At 39.0% G+C, this 22,135-nt stretch overlaps 1 long non-coding RNA gene across 1 annotated transcript in view; it reads right to left on the reverse strand.

The window, feature by feature from the left end:
- Positions 1–1,222: 1,222 nt before the first annotated feature.
- The window catches only part of LOC147915358 (uncharacterized), a 139,706-nt gene continuing 118,793 nt past the window's right edge, over positions 1,223–22,135 (reverse strand). Inside the window, exon 3 of the long non-coding RNA XR_015553933.1 lies at positions 1,223–1,458. This is a non-coding gene — a long non-coding RNA (uncharacterized LOC147915358). The remainder of the gene's footprint in view (positions 1,459–22,135) is intronic.

The raw sequence follows: 22,135 nt of genomic DNA on the forward strand, positions 1-22,135 counted from the left end.
ATTTTTCTGACTAGAAAATAGTGGGATATTGAAATAAGAGAAGTTTTGAATGTTTGGATGTTAATATTCCATAAGTTGGGATTTGAGTTTTTATACCCTATAATACCAGGCAAAGGAAATGGCAGTTTAGAGTCACAATCGTGGATTTAATTTGTCTTAAACAGTTTAAATTCCTTAACTTCTATTCTCATGTTGTTTGTTTATAGAACTGTGTCCTGGTCTTGGCTCCCTCTGACAGAATTAACTGCTGTCTGTGATATCTTTGGTCGTGGTAGTCTAGTTCTCTCTAATAATTTTGTTAATGTGCTGTGAAAGATTGAAGTTCTGAGCATACAGTGTGTATGGATGGTGTTAAGTTGTAAATTAGTGGGACCTAAGACCTAACAGCTTATCAATATCAGAAGATATTGGTGCTTATCTTCTTCATAAAGACAACTTGCCTTCAAAATTTAAAGCTGGAAAGTCACTGGAATAACTGTTCAGAAAGAGTTACAACTACAAAGCTTTTTAGGTTTTCAATAATTAATATTAAGAATTGTTCATAATACCTGAATGCTAAAACAGAAACTAATAAAATCTCAATTATGAAAGAAAGAAATACCATTTAAAATTGCATCAAAAATATGAACCACTTAGTGATATATTTAACAAAATCTGTGCAAGACTTATACGCTAAGAACTATAAAAAATCGCTGAGAGAAATTTCAGAAAACTTAAATAATTGGAGAGATATGTCACATTCTTGAATTGAAAGATATAATATTGTTAAAATATCAGTTCTCCCCAAAGACCTATAGATTCAGTATAATTCCAATAAAAATCCCAGCAGGTTTTTAAATAGAAATTTACAAGCTGATTCTAAAGTTCATCTGGAAATGCAAAGGACCTAGAATAGATAAGGCAATTTTGCAAAAGAACAAAGTTAGAGGACTTATAGAACCTGATTTCAAGACTTCAAGACAGTGTGGTATTGGCATAAGGACAGAAATATAGATCAATGGAAGAGAACAGAGAGTTCACAAATACACTCACATAATACAGTTAATTTATTTTTGACAAAGGTACTTGGTCAAAGTAATTCAATGGGGAGAGGATAGACTTTTCAACAAATAATGACCCCCCAAAAAGAAACCTTGATTCTTATTTCATACTGATACTGAGCAATGGGCTTACTCTGCTCACCGAGATCTGAGCCAATCAATCACAACAAGTTAGAGACTGAGAAACAAAGTTTAATTAGATTAGCCAGCAAATCAGAAGACAGGTGACTAATGTCTCAAAGGCCCAGCTTCAAAGATTACAGAATCTTGAGGCAGTTATATAGGGAAAATGGGCAGTAAGGAGGGGGTCCAGGGATGTTGGTCTCCAGGCATGACGGGCTCTGGGCATCACATTGTTCCATTCTTCTGTCAGCTGTGAGGGATACCTGGTAGGTGTGTTTCCCACCTGTGAGAGAAACTCATAGAACAAAGTTTTAATTTATCAAGCTGTTGGGAAGTACATACGTAAGCGGAGGCCATAAATCAGGAGAGCACGTGAATCTTTTGGAGTATGTGCAGAGCAGCAAGTAGCCACACAGAGGAGGGGCTGGGGCCATTTAGTGTAACAAGATGGCCTCACTTATGCTCACTTATAATACCATTTACAAAAATTAATTCAAAGTGGATCATAGACCTAAATGTAAGAGCTAAAAATATAAAACTTCTGCAAGAGAACGTAGAAAAAAATCTTTGTGACCTGAGTTAAGCAAATATTTCTTAGATAGCGCATAAAAAGCACGAGGCATAATATTTTTTTCAAAATTTTTTACCTGCACTATACCAAAATTAAAAACTTTTGCTCTTCAAAATACAGTGATGGGAAAATGAAGAGATAAGCCAAAAACTTGGAGGAAGTACAATTGATCCTCATTCTTTGCAGTAGTTATATTCTTATACAAAGTCACCATGAACACTGAATTAGCAAATACTGAACTAGGGGAAATATAGGGTTGGGTTTCTGTGAGCCTATGATCACAACATTGTCGTTAACCAATCAATACCTAACTTCATTTTATGTGTGTTTCTGTTTAAAGACACTTTATGTAATACATATTGTTAATTTATTAACATTAACTCATGGCTGACAGCATTATAGCTCATGCCCAACTAACTAAAGCTTATCTAACACACAGATTTCCTCCACGAGGCACATCGCAGCCTTTTTGTACTTAGGAACACTAGACAGCACTTCGGCACTATGCTTGAGGGCCATTTTAAACAGTGAAATTACCAACAAGTATAAAAATGTGAAAAATGTGACACTAAATAGACTACGGTAAGGACACGTGTTTACAGCTAGAGAAATGAAGCGAGATGGCAGCGCGTCGCCTTGTTCAAGCTCAGCTGGGAGTGTTGGACAACTCAAATTTTTCGCTACTCTCTGCCTGTCTGCAAATGATTGCAAAAGCACCAAAAGCATTGCTTTTGGAGTTACAAATGCATTTTAGCGAGTAGGCAAACTGGCAAATACAGTATCCGTGAATAAGGAAGATGGACTGTAACGCCAGAGAAGCAGACAGAGGCCTGTTGCTAAGTGAAAAGCTCGCTCTTGTCCCGAAAGCCGTGCGTTGCCGCTGAAGGTTTCAAACAAGAGGGCGACATGATGGCTGTTGTAGAGAAAGCACTTGCTTGGAGAGAGGAGGACCTGAGACCTGTTAGGAGGCGGCTGTGTCCGGACGAGGGTGTGGGGAGGAGCGAGGTCGGGCAGAGGGTTGAGAGTCTCTTGGTTCCAAACCGGCATTTCCCAGTGGTTGGGCAGATGCAGCAGCCTCCACACTTGGACCTCGCTCCACTCCCCCTCCAGGCAGAAGTAGAGGCACAGTAGGGGCTGTTTGCATGGCACCTCAGAGGAGCTGGGGTTACGGACAAGTCCTGTCTGCTCACTGTACTGTCCATGCCCTCCTAGGACTCGTGACTCACTTCCCTACACTCTGCAGCTAGGGCAGCCTTTTGGTTTTACCTTAGTGCTCCAAACTAATTATCTAAAAAGTTTCCTATAATATTAATTATGTTATAAATATGTTGATATTTTGCCAAATAAAAGCTTGATAAAAGATCTATCTTTGAGTTTTCTATTTTCACACACAAAAACTTGAAAACAAGACTAGAGGAAAGAATGTGTAGAGAAACATAAAGAAAGCAATAGCATAAAGCTAGAAGGGATCCTGGAGCTGAACTTCCAACACAGTCACATTAGCTACATTTCAAGGTCTCAGTAGCTGCACTGGCTAGTGGCTGCCACATTGGCCACATTTCTGTGACCACAGGAAGTTCTATCAGATACCACCAACTCAGAGAATATCTAGGTCATAGGCCTTATTTTATAGATGAATAACTAAGTCCTAGAAGTTGTATAAACAATCCAGCTAAAGAAACGGTGAGCTCGTGGCAAAACCAAGACTGGAAACCAGACCAGTTAACCTCCCCTCCTGCGCTTTCTCCCATACGCTGCCTCCTGGTAGGTCCAGTGGAATGCCCATTGGGTTTTGACCATTGTAGCTTAAAAATAGGGGTCAGAGGTTGGGGAAAATAATTCCAAATAATTAAGAGCATAGACCAACTCTAAATAAAATTTTAGTCGAGTTCAATAACCACATGTGGTATGCCTTCCATGTACTGGGAACTTAGCTCTGGATACAAAGTTAAAAAAAAAAGGAATCCTTGTTCTAGTGGAGGATACAGTCTGAAAACTACTCACTTTCAATATCATGTGGTCAGAGTAAAGATAAAGGTATGCACAGGGCTGTTTTAAAATACAGGTTTTATTATTATTCAGGTATGGTGAGGCTGACAGTTCAGGAGACAACTGGCATTTATAAGAAAGCTTGTAACACTTACAGATCCCAAGAGAAGGAGGCGTACCACACCAATGGGGACCACACAGGGAAGCACTAGGGTTGGTTAGGAGGTGGAGGGAAAGGGAAAACTATGGTAAGAGCCTTGATTGTGGTTTCTGTGAGAAGCAATGGGTGAAATAGGATAAACGAGTTTAGGATTGGCTAGATTAAATAATTTCAATAGGCTCTAGGGCATAGGAACTCTCTGGTACCTGTCTAGTTGTCAGTCACCTGGTTCTGGGGTGATTAGTGTAGGTACATAGTGGCCTAAAGTGTGAAAGCCTGATAAAGGAGGTGGTGAAATGTGGGCTCTGGATTGGTTGGTTTGCATTTGGAAGATGTGTTCTTCGGGTGAGTTGTTTGCTATCTCTAGGAATTGGCTAACCCTGGGAGGAGCAGTCCCTTCAGAGTCAGCAAGCCCCCAGATGTCAAAGCATCAGAATACAGAAAATAAAAGACATGGTTAATACAAATGGTCTCATAAGGCTTTGACATCATATGGATGCTTTAGTGGAAAGTTGGAGAAGGGAGTAGGAGAAGACACTAGGAAGTGGGTAGTCCTCTCTCCAAGGGGTCAAGGAGTTGACTGATATGTGGTAGGTGCCTCCTAGGGAAAGCAATAATCTCCACTAATTTTTAAATGACACTGATAGCAGTAACTCTACCAGATTTCTCTTTAGGCATGGGAGAATAAGGTGTACATTTTGACAGAGAGCAAGGAATATACCAGCATCATGGGCTAAGCAGAAAGTAAGCTCAAAAGTACAATGGAATTCCTGATATCAAAGGAAGAAAAACAATAAATGTCCCATGTTCAAATTGTCAGCACCTTAGGAGAGGGAGTCCACGAGCATTGCTGAGGTGGAGGGTTTAGTGTGCAGTGCAGAGGGTGAAGTCATCTCCAACAGTGAGATCTTGGGCTGGGGCAATACCATCTGAGGTGATGTCATCTCCAGCAGCAAGCTCCTAGGCCATGGCTGTGTCAACTAGGATGTGAGATGGGGGTATCCTTTCCAAATGGATTCCCACTTGAGTTGATGTGGATCTTGTTTTGGTGGCTCTTTGTGGTATTATAATGAGGCTGAGCCACTAGAGTAATTTGAATGCAACTTTGGTCCTGGGAGCTTAACTTGTAAATATCTTTTACATCAAGGTGCTCATGGGAGCACAGCTAGCAAAGGTGATATTGGTATCCATACAAGAGCCCAACTGGTATGATTAAAGCCCCAATTAGGGGTGGCTGAATCTAAAAGTTTCCAACAATCCAAGGTTTTGCCCAGGTGGGTGATGAGAGGGGTTCTGTTGTAAATAGGTTTTAATACATATGGCCTGCTACCAAAATTCCAATGGCATTTTTCACAGAAATAGAATCCTAAAATTTCTATGGAACCACAAAAGATCTCAAATAGCCAAAGCAATATTGATAAAGAAGCACAAAGTTGGAGGTATCACGCTTCCTGATTTCAAACTATATTATAAAGCTAGAGTAATCAAAATAGTATACTGGCAGAAAAACAGACACATAGATCAATGGAACAGGATAGAGAGTTCAGAAATAAACTCATGCACATAAGGTCAATTAATTTATAACAAACCAGCCAAGAATATACAATGGGGAAAAGATAATCTATACAATAAATTGTGTTGGGAAAACTGGACAGCCACATGCAAAAGAATGAAACTGGACCATTGTCTTACACCACAATTTACTCAAAATGACCATAAAAATTAACCCCAAATGAATTAAAGACTTGAAAGTAAGACCTGAAACCATAAAACTCCTACAAGAAAGCATAGGCGGTAAAATCCTTGACTTTGGTCTTGGCAATGATTTTTTGGATTTGACATCAAAAGCAAGGACAACAAAAGCAAAAATAAATAAGTGGAACTACATCAAACTAAAAAGCTTCTATACGGCAAAGGAAATCATCAACAAATGAAAAGGCAACCTACTGAATGGGAGGAAATATTTGCAAATCATATATCTGATAATGGGTTAATATCCAAAATATATGAAGAATACATACAACTCAATAGCAAAAAAACAAACAATCCAATTAAAAAATGGTCAAAGGATCTGAATAGAAATTTTTCCAAAGAAGACATACAGATGGCCAGCAGGTAAATGAAAAGGTGCTCAACATCACTCATCATCAGGGAAATGCAAATCAAAACCACAATAGAAATCACCTCACATCTGTTAGAATGGCTATTATCAAAAAGACAAGAGACAACAAGTGTTGGTGAGGATGTGGAGAAAAAGGAACACTTCTGCACTCTTGGTGAGACTATAAAATGGTGCAGCCACTATGGAAAACAGCATGCAGATTCCTCAAAAAATTAAAAATAGAACTACCATATGATCCAGCAATTCCACTTCTGGGAATATATCCAAAGGAAACAAAAACACTAACTCAAAAAGATATCTGCACCCCCATGTTTATAGCAGCATTATTTACAACAGCCAAGACATAGATACAACCTAAGTATCCATCAATGGATGAGTGGATAAAGAAGTTATGGTATACATACACAGTGGAATATTATTCAGCCATAAAAACCAAGGAAATCCTGCCCTTTATGACAACACGGATGGACCTGGAAGGCATTATGCCAAGTAAAATAAGTCAGACAGAGAAAGACAAATACTGCATGATCTAACTTATATGTGTAATCTAAAAAAAACAACAACAAAAAACCACCAAACTCATAGAAAAAAAGATCAGATTTGTGGTTACCACAGGCAGGGGATGGGTAAAGAGGGACTTAGAGGAAGCGGGTCAAAAGTTACAAACTTTCAGTTATAAGATAAATGAGTACTAGGGACGTCCTGTGCAACATGGTGACTCTAGTTAATAGTGCTGTATGATATATAAGAAAGTTGTTAACAGAGTAGATCCTAAGAGTTCTCATCACAAGGTGATTTTTTTTTCTTTTCTTTTTATTGTACCTATGTGAGAAGATGGATGTTAGCTGAACCTATTGTGGTAATCATTTCACAATATATATAAATAAAACCATCCTGCTGTACACCTTAAACGTATACAGCGATGTATGTCAATTATTCCTCAATAAACTGGGAAAAAACACAATGAATTATCATCTCATACCTGTTGGAATAGCTATTATCAAAAAAGACAAGAAATGACAAGTGTTGATGAGGATGTGGAGAAAAGGCAACCCTCATATGCTGTTGGTGGGAAGGTAAATTGCTGCAGCCACGATGGAAGACAGCATGTAGTGCCTCAAAAAAATTAAAAATAGAACTACCATACGATCCAGCAATTCCACTTCTGGGTATTTATCCAAAGGAATTGAAAACACTAACTCGAAAAGATATATGCACCCCCATGTTCATTGTAGCATTATTTACAATAGCCAAGACATGGAAGCAACCTAAGGGTCCATCAAGGGACGAATGGGTAAAGAAGATGTGGTATATATACACAATGGAATATTATTCAGCCATGACAGACAAGGAAGTCTTGCCATCTGGGACAACATAGGTGGACTTTGAAGGTATTATGATAAGTGAAATAAGTCAGACAGAGAAAGAAAAATACCATATGATCTTATTTATGTGTGGAATCTAAAAAAAAAAAAAAAAAACCTGATCTCAGATACAGAGGACAGATTGGTGGGAGGAGGGGTGAGGAATGGGCAAATAGGCAAAGGGGGTCAAAAGGTACAAACTTCCAGTTATGAAATAAGTCCTGGGAATGTAAGGTACCGCATGGTGACTATAGTTGATACCACTGTATTGTATATTTGAAAGTTGCTGAGAGAGTAAGTCTTAAAAGTTTTCATCACAAGAAAAAGAATTTGTAACTATGTACGGTAATAGATGTTAACTAGACTTATTGCAGTGACCATTTCACAATGTATACAAATATCGAATCATTATGTTGTATACCTGAAACTAATATAAAGTTATATGTCAATTATACTTAAAAAAAAACACATTGCCTGATTTGGGTATACGTCGTTGAGGGTGTAAGGTTGTTTGCCAACTAAAATATCTGTGGCTAAGGCTGGAGCTCCAGCATTACTCTGTAGGCAGGCCCTCTGATTTGCCCAATTACTATGAGTGCTTTGCCTCAGTTGTTGGTTTGGTTGGTGACAGGCTTTGGGCTGTGGGACTTGTTTTAGTCAAATTTGATGGCATGTTGGCCTCAGCATTTGTCATGTCTGTTTGAAACAATGGCTTATTTGGAGGATTCAGGACTCCGGATTACAAACCAGTGAAAGCACCCAGACCAACAGTAATGAGACTAACAGTCAACAGAATGGTGCACGGCTGCACTTAATAGGTGTTTCTGGTTTTGGTTTTGTTCTGAGGGGTGGTGGAGGTTTTAGATTCAAATGGGCCCATATCAGATGGGCGAGCAGCTGCCTGGCCCATGTGACACCATATGGTTAATGGTTCCCAGGAGTATATATACCCTCAATCTGGCTTCCAGCTTTTCTGGGATGGGGGAAAGACTGAAAATTTATAAAGATGGGAGACATAATTAAAGGGCCTCATGTAATGAGTCCTTATATACATGGAGGAGACATACCCCCCTTCAAATATAAGAAAGGGTGATGGAAAAGATTTTTTTTCACTTGGTGTAAGGTGTGAGTTAAATTAATAGAAATTAAGGCCCAGGGCAAGATAGAGACCCATTTGCCAGAATGGAATTTGAAAGCAAGTTGTTTGAGGACACCATTATGTCTCAATTAAAGTAGCTCAGACTTCTCAAGGATGTGAAATTTCTATTGAATGCCTTTTTCAAGAGCCCAACACTGTATATTTTGAGAAGTGAAATGTGTGCCTTGGTTACCTTTAGTAATGTCTGCAACTCCTAATGGGATAAAGAATAACCCGGCAAGACCTTGTATTGTGGCCTATATGCAGAGACGTGTTGTTGCGATATACATTTTGAGTATCTGTGAGGCAAGTGATTCCCAGAGTTTTCTACCCTGAAGGGGACAACTCTTAGGCAATGTCCTAATAACTTGTAACAAATATGAAGACGGGACTATTTGTTGGCTAGGGCATCCAGTGCTAAGACGACTGCCTGAAGTTGTCCTGTCCCTTATCAGAGACGTTCTGGCTAGGGGCTGGGAAGCAGCAACCTTCTACTGAGCTGCATCATTTTTATGACGGCGAGAGCGCCATCCTTACAGTCTCCAATTCCTATTGCTGTTCACTCAGTTAAGCCCAAGGGGTTCCTCAGTAGCCAAGGGGTCTGGAGGGGGGGTGACATCCTCCAGGATCGTGGGATCTGGCAAGGAACTGAGGACAAGATAGGCCACCCTCTCCTGCAAGTGGAATATAGCAGAGGCCTAGGTTTGGCTCCATCCTGTATCAAGGTAGCTGTGCCAAGCCTGTATGGTGCTGTTTCTGTGATCCAAAGCATAACCAGCAGCCAGTTAGGCAAGCTCATAGGGTCAGGGTCTGTCAGAGCCTCTGTTTTCAAGAGAGCCCAGGATGCATCCAGCCATTTTTGTTTTAATGGTGTATAGCACAAGACCCAAAGGGGCAGTTTCTTGCATCAGAAGACCACGGCAACATATGTAGAGACCATAGCCATCATAGTAGTCGAGAGACTCCAGGAGGAAAGAGAAGAGATTGTCAAAGCCTCTACAGCGAAGGAGTTTCTGTAGCACTAATGGGAGTAATCATTGATTTAAATTTGGACAGATTCTAGAGAGTTTTATTAGAGGGGTGCTCATTTAAGATAGGCTGATTTACAAGTAGCAGCATCAGTGAGATAAGTAAAATTTGTAAATGGAGAATATCTTGCCACCAGAACCCCAGACAGGCCTAGAAGATATTGGACTTGTATGTCCTTAATGAGTGTGTCAGATGATCTCCTGGGAGGAGGATGTCATCAAAGTTATACGTGTGCTCCTAAATGAAGAAGGATGTAGTTAAGGATCTTGTCTGCAAAAATAATGTGTGATGGCAAAGCTTTGAGGCACCCAATAGGTAGCCTGGAAAAGGTATATCATATCTGTTCAGAGATAAAGGCAAACTGTGGCTGAGAGGCTGTTGAAATAGGCACTGAACAGAACATATTAGCCAAATCTATATAAAATATTTACCTATTGTTGATTAGATAGAGTCAGCAATTTTAAAAATGTTGGATATTGGGTATGGGGCCTTAATGGATGGGACCACAGCATTAAGGTTGTAGTAATCCACCATGAGGGAGCAATTTTTTTTCCAGGTTTAAGAACAGGCAAAGTTAAGAACAGGGCTGCTAAAATGATAAACAGTGGGTATAATCATCTATTAATTAGGAGTTATACAATAAGTTTTAATCCTTAAAGGCTCTGTTTTAATATACATTGGGCCATATTAATAAACTATTTTAGCTGGGGTTCATGGGGCCCATTTTATCAAGCCAATTTGTAAGTGCTGAATACTTGATTTAATTTTATTTTATTATTGATTGTGTTGGAACATGTAGGTCCAGTGTGGGATATTTTAGGACAATGGGTACTATGACTACAGGAAATTTAGGCAAGCTACAGCTAAAGTACCTATTTTTCCTCTTTTTTATGTTTAATTACTTTTCTAAGATTATAGGGGGTACAATGTTTAAATTTAGTGAGATCCCCACATGTAACTACAATTTGAGGCCCAGCATTGATTAAGCCCATGAAATTTTGTCAGTTGTTGTATTTTAGCCAATACTGAAGTTAATTTAGAACATGTGTTGTAGAGGTGTAAAAGCCCATCGGCCTTGCCTTTTCTTGTTACTGTTATATAAATTCCTTTACTATATAAATTTTGGCTTTCCAGTTAGATCAAATTATGGACCTTTGTTTTAATTTAGTTTTAACATATGTACGAATATAATTTACTGTATGTATATTAAAATATATAAAAATATTGTATATTTATAAGTATAATTTACTTATTTACCTTTATTTTCTTCCCCTGTATCTAGGTGAGGTTTTTTCTTTTCTCTCTTTTCTTTTCTTTCTTTTAATTTTGTTGGGATTTTTGTTTGCTTGTTTTAGGCTTTTAGCCACCTAAAGCCTTGATTTTTAGCTTCTGTTTCTGGCTGATAACTCAGTGTGGAACTTCTAGGCAGTTATAGGAAAAGGGAGAAGGGGCCTGGTGGGTGCCTCAAAATCAGCCATTTCTCATTCCAAGCCCCCCCAAATCCATCTCCCAGGGCCTGGGGTTTGCACTTACAGAGCTGTCACAGCCTCTTCTTGGAACAGTGTGGTTAGTCATCTGAAGTATCAGTCACTTTCCATTGTCTCTCTTTTATTTTTAGTTTCCTGTCTGTCCCAGATGGTTTTTACCCCTTTGGGTTTACTGGATAAACTCATGGTGGTCCCAAATGGCCGTGTCCATAGGCAGTGTCCTCCCTCTCTAGGGTGTCCCAATTGACCTCTGAGAGGTCTGGATCCACTTCCAGGAGAGAATTTGTGGGGCTCTGGATTTTGAGAATAAGGCCCTTGGCATGCTGGTAAGCAGAGGTGCTCCATAAGGAATCAATGGCTACGTCTAGCAAAGGCAATAAATGGCAGTCTCACCACAGGGCAAGCCCAGGCTAGCAAGTGGTGGTAACTCCCCAGGTTGTCCCTGCTGTCTGCTAGAACCAGTCAATAAGCAAAGAGCAGTCTCATGGCACACATTCCAGTCTGGGGCCAAACAACCCTGCTCACTGTGTCAATTGTCTTAAAATATAGTTATTAATAGAAAACTTGAGGGATAGTAAGGCCAACAGATCAGCAGATGATTATTATTGAAGAGATGGTTTATTACTCACAACTTCCTGAGAAGGGCACACCATGCCAGCAGCAGGGTCAGTCAGGAAGCAGAGAGAGAGGGGAAAACTGTGGGCAAGAGCCTTTATTGTGGTTTCCATGAGAAGGAACATCCTGGTTGATTTTTTTTAAGTTGCATAGGGTAAAATGCACTCATACTGTTGTACCGTTCTATGGGTTTTGACAACTGTACAGTTATGTATCTACCTCCACAGTACCATACTGTGAAATAATACAAAATGTATATATTGATCTCTGTCCCTGGTTCCTGGCACAGAGCACCTAAAATCCTTGTAATTTCCTAAGTGATAAGAGCACTAGGACCAGCTTTTGTTCTAATATCTGGTCTTTGACCAGAGTTCCTGGCACAAAGTTCCTAAATCTCTTGGAATTTCCTAGGTGATAGCAGTGTCTTTTGTTCTAATGAGATGACTCTTGGTGGGCTCCTGGATAGGGGCTGGTCACCAGTAAGGCCAAGGCATGATTAGAAACTTAGAATTTTCATCCCTACCCCTCATTTTCCAGAGATGAGAGAGGGGCTAGAAATTGAGTTAATGATCGATCCTGCCTATGTGATAAAGCCTCCATAAAAATCCCCAAAGTATGGGGTTTGGAGAGCTTCTAGGTTGGTGAACACATGGAGGTGCTGGGAGAGTGGCACACCTGTCCCCTCCCACATACCTTGCCCAATGAATCTCTTCCATCTGATGTTCATCTGTATCCCTATCATATTCTTTTATAGTAAACAGTAAGTAAACTGTTTTTCTGAGTTCTGTGAGCCTCTCTAGCAAATTAACCAAACCATAGGAGGGGGTCATGGGAACCTCCAATGCATAGCCAATTGGTCAGAGGCACAGGTAACAACCTGGACTTGCAATGACATCTGAAGTGGGGGCAAGGGAATAGTCTTGTGGGACTGAGCTCCTAACCTGTGGGATCTGATGCCATCTCCAAGTAGATAGTATCAGAACTGAGTCAAATTTTAGGATACCCAGCTGATGTCACAGAGAATTGCTTATTTTGGGAAAAACCTACACATACCTGGTGCCAGAAGCGTTGTGAGTGTGGTAGTAGTATGAGAGTAGAGAGACACAGAAGGAAGACTGAGGTTTTCTTTATACATACAGAACTGTTTCATCACTCCAAAAATTCTCTCATGCTGCCCCTTTGTAGTCAACCCTTTCCCCCACCTCATCCTTTGGCAACCACTGATCATTTTCCATCCCTATAATTTTGCCTTTTCTAGAATGTTAGATAAATGGAATTATAAAATATATAGCCTTTTGCATTTGACTTCCTTCACTTAGAGAAATGCATTCAAGATTCATCCATGTTGTGTAAATCAATAGTTTGTTTCTTTTTATTGCCAAGTAGTATTGTACTGTATGGATGCATCAGTTTGTTTACCCATTCACCTGTTGAAAGACACCTGGTTTATTTCTAGTTTTTGGCAATTATGACTAAAGTGGCTATAAATATTCACATAAGGGGTTTTGCTTAAATATTACTTTTTAATTTGCTTGAAAATTGAAATACCTAAGAGTTGGATATTTGAAGGAGAGCTCTGCTAAATATAAAATCCTATGTTGACATTTGGCTTTCCTTTCTACCCTCTAAAGATGTCATTCCATTGTCAATTTTCCTCTGTTGTTTTTAATGGTCTGTCATCTATCGTTCATATTATTTCTCCCTGTATGTAATACGTCGTTTTTCCCTGGCTGCTTTCAAGATTATCTTTTTATTTTTGGATTTTAGCAGTTTGATTGTGATGCAACCAGATATATTTTAATTTGTATTTATCTTTTTGGAGTTTGTTGACTTCCTTGTATCTAAAAATTTAGGTTTTCTACCAAATTTTGGAAATTTTCATCTATTAGTCTTCAACTATTAGTTTTTCTGCACTATTTACTTTTTGTGTGTCTCCCACCTCCTTTGGGACTCAATCATTCCTCAAGTCTCTAAGGATCTGTTCATTTTTCTTCAAACACTTTTTGCTCTTGTCTTCAGATTGGGTAATTTCTATTACTTGATCTTTAAGTTTTTTTCCTTTGTTTTCTAGTCTGCTGATAAACTCAAAAACCAAAATTTTTGATTTCAGATGTTGAATCTATTGAGTTCTCTTTAAATAATGTCCATTTCTATGCTGAGTTTCCACATTTATTCATTCATTATGAAAATATTTTTCTTTACCCCCATGAACATATTTATAATAGCTGCTTTAAAATCTTTGTCTGCTAACTGCAACATCTTGGAATTAGTCTCTATGCCTGCTTTTAGTCTTGTATATGGGTTACATTTTCCTGTGTCTTCACATATCTCATGATTTTTTTTTTTATTGTGTACTAGACACTGTGAATGATAGTTATAGAGATTCTGGATTCAGTTGTATTCCTTTGAAGAGTGTTGATATTTTTGTAGGAGAGAGTTAACTCAGCTGAATTCAAACTCAATCTCTATCTCCGCTACAGTGGGCACAGCTGAATCTATTTTCTCAGCTTCTAACTGCTATACTTATAATAGGCCCCCTGGGGGCTGCCCTGCATTCCTGTAGTTCAAAGATCCACCAATTATTTGGGGGGAAACTTACATATTTTGGAATTTATCTTTGTGGCTCCCTCCCTTCTCCTCTAACATACCAGCTATTCTGCCAGCTGTAATATATATCCTCTGACACCACAAATAAGACTGGTTTTCTGTTTGCCTGGTCTATGTACAGATTATAAAATGCTTTGAGGCAAAAACACTCAAGCATGTAAATATCACCTCTTGCAATTCCCATCTGCTTGCTTTTTGGAGGGTGTGTGTGTGTGTGTGTGTGTGTGTTGCTCTCTCTCTCTCCATGTATATATATGAGAGATGTATTGTATGTGTTTGCATGTGTTTTGTCCAGATTTTATAATTGTTATCGTGAGAGTGTTAGTTCAACAAGCTACTCCACCATTACTGGAAGCCAGAATCTCAGTTTTGTTTGTCTTTTGGATTTTATATAAATGGAATTATATAGTATGTCCACTTTTGTATCAGGTCTCTTTTATGCAACATTATGCTTGTGATATTCATCCATATCACTGCCTATAGCTATAGTTTGTTCATTTTAAATGCTGCATAGTATTAAATTATATGAGCATCTGACAATTTATTTATCCATTCTACTCTTGATGGTCATCATTTGGATTTTTTTTAAATTAATAGACTTTATTTACATTAGGAATCACTGTGTGTGTTGTACCTTCCATGGGTTTTGACAAATGTATAATGACATGTATTCACCATTATAGTATCATACAGAAGAGTTTTACTGCCTTAAAATATCCCCTGTGCTATACCTAATCATCTCTGTCCCCCTTTCCTGAATCCGTGGTGACCACTTATCTTTTTACTGTCTTCATTTTTGCCCTTTACAGAATGTCAAATAGTTGGAATCATACAGTATTGAGCTTTTCAGATTGGATTCTTAGTAATATACATTTAAGGTTTCTCCATGTCTTTTCATGGTTTGATAGTACATTTCTTTTAACGCTGAATAATATTCCATTGCTTGGATGTACCACAGTTTGTTTATTCGCTCACCTTTGAAGAACATCTTGATTTCTTTCAAGTTTGGCAATTATGAATAAAGTTGCCATAAACATTCACGTGCAGGTTTTCGTATGCATGTAAGTTTTCAATTCATTTGGGTTAATACTATTATTAAGTATTAAACCATTGCTTGATCACAGGAACAGAGTATATTTAGCTTTGTAAGAAATTGCCAAACTCTTCCAAAGTGTCTGTACCAGTTTGCATTCCCAGCATCAGTGAGTGAGAGTTCTGTGGCTTGTCTTCTCATTCTCTTGACATTATCTTTTATTTCATTTATTTCTGCTCTGATTTTTATTATTTTCTTCCTTCTACTGATTTTGGGCTTTGTTTGTTCTTCTTTTTCCAGTTCCTTTAGGTGCACTGTTAGATTGTTTATTTGAGATTTTCCTTGTCTGTTGAGGTAGGCTTGTATTGCTATAAACTTCCCTCTTAGAACTGCTTTTGCTGTATCCCATAAATTTTTGCATGTCATATTTTCATTTTCATTTGTCTCCAGGTATTTTTTTATTTCTCCTTTGATTTCTTCATTGACCCAGTCACTGTTCAGTAGCATTTTGTTTAATCTCCACATATTTGTGGCTTTTCCAATTTTCTTCCCCTAGTTGATTTCTAGTTTCATACCATTGTTTTCAGAAAAGATGGTTGGTATTATTTCAATCTTCTTAAATTTATGAAGACTTGTTTTGTGGCCTAATATGTGATCTATCCTGGAGAATGTTCCATGTGCATTTGAAAAGAATGTGTATTCTGTAGTTTTTGGATAGAATGTTCTATATATATCTACTAGGTCCATCTGGTCTAATGTGTCCTTTAAGGCCCATGTGTCCTTATTGATCTTCTGTTTGGCTGATCTATCCATTGGTGTAAGTGGAGTGTTCAAGTCCTCTACTATTATTGTGTTGCTGTCTATTGACATTATCTTTTGCAGAACAGAAGTTTTTAATTTTAACGAAGTCCAGCTTATCAATTATTTCTTTCATAGATCATGCCCTTGGTGTTGTTTCTAAAAAATCGTCACTATACCCAAGGTAATTTAGGTTTTATCCTATGTTATCTTGTAGGAATTTTATAGATTTTCATTTTATTTAGGTCTATGATCCATTTTGAATTAATTTTTGTTAAGGGTGTTAAGGTCTGCATTTAGATTCATTTTTTTGCATGTGGCTGTCCACTTGTTTAAGCACTATTTGTTGAAACGACTATTTTTGTGCCATTGTATTGCTCTGTTCCTTTGTGAAAGATCAGTTGACTATATTTATGTGTGTTTCTTTCTGGGATCTCTATTCTCTTCCATTGATCTATTTCTCTATTCTTTCAACACCACACTGTCTTGATTACTGTAGCTTTGTAGTAAGTCTTAATGTCATGTAGTGCTAGTCCTACAATTTTGTTCTTCCCCTTCAATGTTGTGTTGGCTTTATTATCCTTCTAATGTCCATGGGATTAGTAATGATTGGCCCCTCTTTTATTTCTGTTATTAGTATCCATGTCTTCTCTCTTTCTTTATTACTTAGCCTGGCCAGAGGTTTACAAATTTTATTGATGTTTTCAAAGAACCATCTTTTACATCATTTACTGTTTTCAATTTCATTGATTTCTGCTCTAATTTTTATTATTTTTCTTATGCTTATTTTGGATTTAATTTTCTCTTCTTTTTCTAGTTTCCTAAGGTGAAGCTCAGATTATTGATTTTGGATCTTTCTTCTTTTCTAACATATGCATTCAGTGCTATGAATTGCCCTCTAAGCACTGCTTTCACTGCATCCCACAAATTTTGAAACATTACATTTTCATTCTTATTTAGTTCAAAATATTTTTTAACTTCTCTGAAGACTTCTTCTTTGACCTGTGTGTTATTTAGAAGTGTGTTGTTTAATCTCCATATTTTGAGATTTCCCAGCAATCTTTTTGTTTTTTTCTTTCTACTTTAATTCCATTGTGGTCTGAGCAAACATTGTGTGACTTATATTGTTTTAAATTAAGGTGTGTTTTATGGCCCAGAATGTGGTATACCTTGTTGAATCATCTGTGTGAGCCAAAGAGGAATGGGTACTCTACTATTGCTAGATGAAGTAGTCTATAGAGCCAGTTGAGTGATAGTGCTATTCAGAACAACTATGTCCTTACTAATATTCTGCCTTCTGGATTTGTCAATTACTGATAGAATGTTATTGAAAGTCTCCAACTATAATAATGGATCCATCTATTTCTCCACGCTGTTCTATCAGTTTTTACATCACACATTTTGATGATTTGTTGTTAGGTGCATATACATTAAGGATTGTATGCCTTCTTGGTGAATTGACCCCTTTATTGCTATGTGATATTACCTGTAACCCAGCTTGAGAAACATAGCTTCTTATCTGGATACATGACACTAAGCCAAATGGTGCTACTCATATAGAAGCAGCATAACATATGTCTCCTGCCCTCATGAGACTTAAAATCTATTTCAGGACATAAAACCAAAAAAAACAAAAAAATAAACAGAGTAAGATAGTGCCTAATCAAGGAGGTCCCAGAGACATTCAAAGAAGGGGAAATCATAGAAGAACAAAAGTGAGATCTTAATGGATGGATAAGATTTGGTAGAGTAGAGGAAACAATGGTTCCTCAACTATGACCAGACAATAAGCATAGTCAGTTCAGAGATACTGGTGAGTTCATTCTAGTTTCACTCACATTCATAATTTTAAACCACTCTATTGTTGAGAGAAATTGAATTAAGTTACCCACATTTTTAAAATTGGTATGCTACAGTAACTAAAATATTGCACCAGCAGTCTGCCCCAAATTACAAAAGAATTACTTTCTATCAAATTGTTTCTGAGTTGGTTGGCAGCCACACTTGTGTTTTTATAGAAACAGTGTTCAGCAGAGTGTTTGGAAATCCACAGCAGGCCACATAGTAGATCAGCCCACTGTGTAACTGAAACGTAGCACTCTATTATGCCATAACCTGCTCACCACATAGAGCAGGGTAATTTTGGAAAGGTACGTTCTGATTTTGCAGCCCTGATAGTAGCACTAGAGATTTTCCCTCCCTCTAACTTCTCAGACAGTGCACTCCCTCAATTCAATGCCAAGAGTGGTAAATTTCACCACGGCTGCCCTCCACAGCAAAAGTTGTCTGGTGAAGGTTTATAAGGTTATGTCTGGGAGGAGTAGTGGGGAAAGAAGAGCTCTTTAGCATAAAATTGGGCTCATCTGCAGTAAGTAAACATCCTCATTGTTGACATTCAGGTTCACAGAACAAAGTTCTAGGCCTTGGGGCTGCAGTGGAAAAGATGTTCACCAGGAGAATGGTTCAGAAGTTGTTCTCATTACAAAAGATTCCTAACTCAATAAATGCCATATCTTGAAAGCCAACAAGGATAAAATATAAGGCACTGGGACACCATAAATACATAGCCTACAATTATGGTTCAAAACTACAAATTAACACCAATAAAAAGATCTAGACTTAGAATCAGGGGTGTGATGGACCAGAGGGATCAGCTCAGGAAACTGAGGCAGAGATTGCCCTTTGTCATATGGGAGGTCTTGGGAACAAAGCACAGCCAGAACCTGGATCTCCTGAATCTCAAGCTGTTAATCTTTCATGACATGACATTGGCAATAAAGAGGATAATTCAAGTCCCCTGATGTTTAAAAAAGAAAAAAAAAAGCTTCCTTTATATCATTCATGCTCAAAACTCATGGGGCAGCAGTACTGCTCTTCAAGAACATACTATTATTCTCTAGAATGTCATTCTTAAGTAACTGTGCCCATCCTGGATTGGCATGGGGGGTGAAAGAGAGGGAGACTGCAGCAGTCCCTGCTAAAATTTTTTCTATATCCTTAAAAATAAAAAGCTAATAGGTAGACTCTTGCCAATTTTTTTCTCCTATGATTTGGGGGGAGATGGGCACTTATTAATGCTGGCCTATACTGGAATCTAGTATAAATGAATGTCTGATTTAACAGCAACAAAAATAAAAGGTATATGTTTACTTATTTCAAGATCCATTAAAATCAGTATCTTGAGGAAATATGCAAAGAGTAGCATGAATTTCAAGGACTCTGTCACTGTTTGAGAACAGATCCCTTCTATCCCCTGCCTGATCTCTGAAGGAGGTAAAATTTCCCAAAATGCTACTAAAAGTCACTGTACAAACCAGGAGTCAGACTGTTATTTCAATAAAGCCCAGGACAACATCAATGCCCAGTGGAACCCATAAAGTAGGAATCAATGCAAGGCGCGGGGCAGAGCAGGTTTAGCTGTAGCCCCTCTGCCCCCGCCCCCTCGACTTTCTATTGTCAGGTGAGGCAGGTTGTGATCTAGTCACTCCCAGGGTAAAGGGTAAGAGAGGAGAAGAGGAGGAAAAGGTGAACTGACAGCTGCGGCGTGCAGCGAGGCAGGTTGTGCACTGCAAACCCTACGGGCGATCCTCACAATCCACAACGTGACCTTTCTAGCGTCTTCTCTTCATCAGCCACTTCACAAGCTATGGAGATTTTGTATTAAATAATAGAAAAAAGGTGAAATAACTAGCAGCATTAGCAAAGTGCCTACTAAATGAAAGATAGTAAAGAAATGTTACCTTCTTTTCCTTCCTTGATTTTTTGGGGGCTGGGGGTAAACACTGCTGACTGGTAAAAAGGCACAATTTCCCTAGAGAGAGTTAACTGAGCCATCACTCCAGCCTAAGGAATCAGGGCTAAGGAAGGAGCAGCTGCATTTGTGAGATCATAAGCTGATTTACCATTATCATGATTATGTTTTTACAAATCTGCTCAGTATTTCATGCGTGTAATGCCCTTAATACCAGGTCTGGCTACAACAGTGGTCAGCTGCACTAATTAGCTGAATTCATAGAAGAGTATTTGGAGTTAGTTATCAGAGGTTGACATGTAAATTAATGCAAAGTATATGTAAATAGGTTTCTAATTCCAAATGCTGCCTCTTGAAAAAACAATCCACACCACAACTGCATGTTGCCCACACTCACTACTCTGAGTGGCATCTGATGGCACCTGCACATGAAACACACTGCTCTGTAAGGGCACACTGTGAGGGCACACTCAGGGTCTCCCATGTGGCCAATATGCTCCAGGCCTGGGTTTCTAAAGGGAGTAGAGTGACAAGGCTGTTGCCCCCAGAACTCAAAGCTTTAACACAGGTGGTAGGGGAGCAAGAAAAAGGAGGAAACTGGCTGTTCCTCTGCAGCCCCAGGCCCATCCAACCTCTCCTCCCGGCTGGGCCAGTTAAATAAGGACCTAGATAAGGACCTCCAGGAGGACCACAGAGCAGCCATTGGAGCCCTGGGGACAGCAGCCACGTGGGCAAGGCTTCATGTGCAGAGTTTCTGGGATGGCCCTGTGCAGTATGTTAACTATTTGACTGAGAGAAATGAAAAATGTTCCTCCTGACCACATGTCAGGGCCCCTGCTCTAGAATCTGTGATCATTCTGTCCAGAGCAAAAGAAACATCCTCTCAGTCATGAGCACAATAACTCGGGCTTCCCTGGGGCTAAGTGTAAGCCCTGAATCCAGCGATTACACATCAGAGGAAACGGGGACAGAGTGAGCTCGCCACCGACTGTCACGTGCAATAAATGATGCCATCCTGAACAATCTTGGATGAAGGTGACTGTCATGTGAAAAGTGGGCATGCATCTTCTAACTTGTCGTAATATATTGGCAAACAGCTTTATGCAAACCTTGTACCTGTGAAAGCTCCCACCCAGAGCAGGTGAGCGGGACATTTCCCGCTCCTCCCAGACATGGAGCATTGGGAGTCTTCATCTCTCCAGTCTGATGCTTAAACCTGCCAGCTTTTATATTCATTTCTTATTAGTGATGTTTAAAATCTTTTCATGTTTTTATTAAATTTTTGTATTTCTTTTTTTAAACTGCCTATTCTCGATATTTTAGTACTAGGGTATTGATTGTTTTCTTGCTAATTTGTCCATAACGTAATGCATATATTGGAAATATTTGGTCATTTGTCTTTCATCCTTGCTTGTGGCCCTTGATAATGAAGAAAAGTAATCATTTAAAAAATTTATCACAAAGCACAAATGGTGGCACCTTCCTAAAGAAGTGAACATTTTTTTCACAGCTAGCCTGAAAATGATGCAGAATAGCTCTACCTGATCCTTGTTTTTAGGAGTCTGTTGCTTGAGCTGTAGGAAGATTACACACCCTACGGTAAACCACCGGAAATGCTTGTGGCTCGTGCTCTTCAGCAACTGAATGATCTTTCTCCTCCTGGAGCTTGGAGGCTGAGCACAGCTGACACCAGCCCCTGCACAGGGAGCAGGCAGAGCAGTTGGGAACATGCCAGTCCCTGCCTGCCCCTGGATGGCACAGGGGGCTGCACGCAGCATACCTGTTAGGAGCACTTAGCATCAGGGGGCAAAATATTAATAATGTGTCACTCTGGCAATTTCCTTAGCTGCGATACTCAAGCTGGAAATAGATTTACTTCAAGTGCTGTGGCATGCGGTAAGTCAGCAATTCCTCTCCCTTTTGACTGAGGAACAAAAAAAAAAACACATTTTAAAACATCCACCAGAGGTACCAGCTTCAAGGGATGAGACATCCACAAGGAACTGATATGCTGCGTATCTATGGAGTAGCCAAGCAATGTACAAGTATTTTCTAACCTAAAAAGACTAACCAAAACTAGAAAGGAATATTTTAAAAGTTAAACCCATTTTTGATAAGTTCTCAGATTACTTGGGATCTGCACCTGTGAGCTACATAGGCAGTACAAGGAACCAGACGTTTCTAGCGCTTGCTAACAAACTCCTTCCTATGGCAAGATGGCACGTCTCTCGACACGACAATCTCAGGAGGCAGGGAAGTGACAGAGGAAATTCGTGATCTGTTCTCGGTGGAGAGCCAGCCTGACTCT

Source organism: Ceratotherium simum, chromosome 13 (genome assembly GCF_057802395.1).
Source record: "Ceratotherium simum simum isolate JZ-2026a chromosome 13, ASM5780239v1, whole genome shotgun sequence".
In the NCBI taxonomy this organism is placed as follows: Eukaryota; Metazoa; Chordata; class Mammalia; order Perissodactyla; family Rhinocerotidae; genus Ceratotherium; species Ceratotherium simum.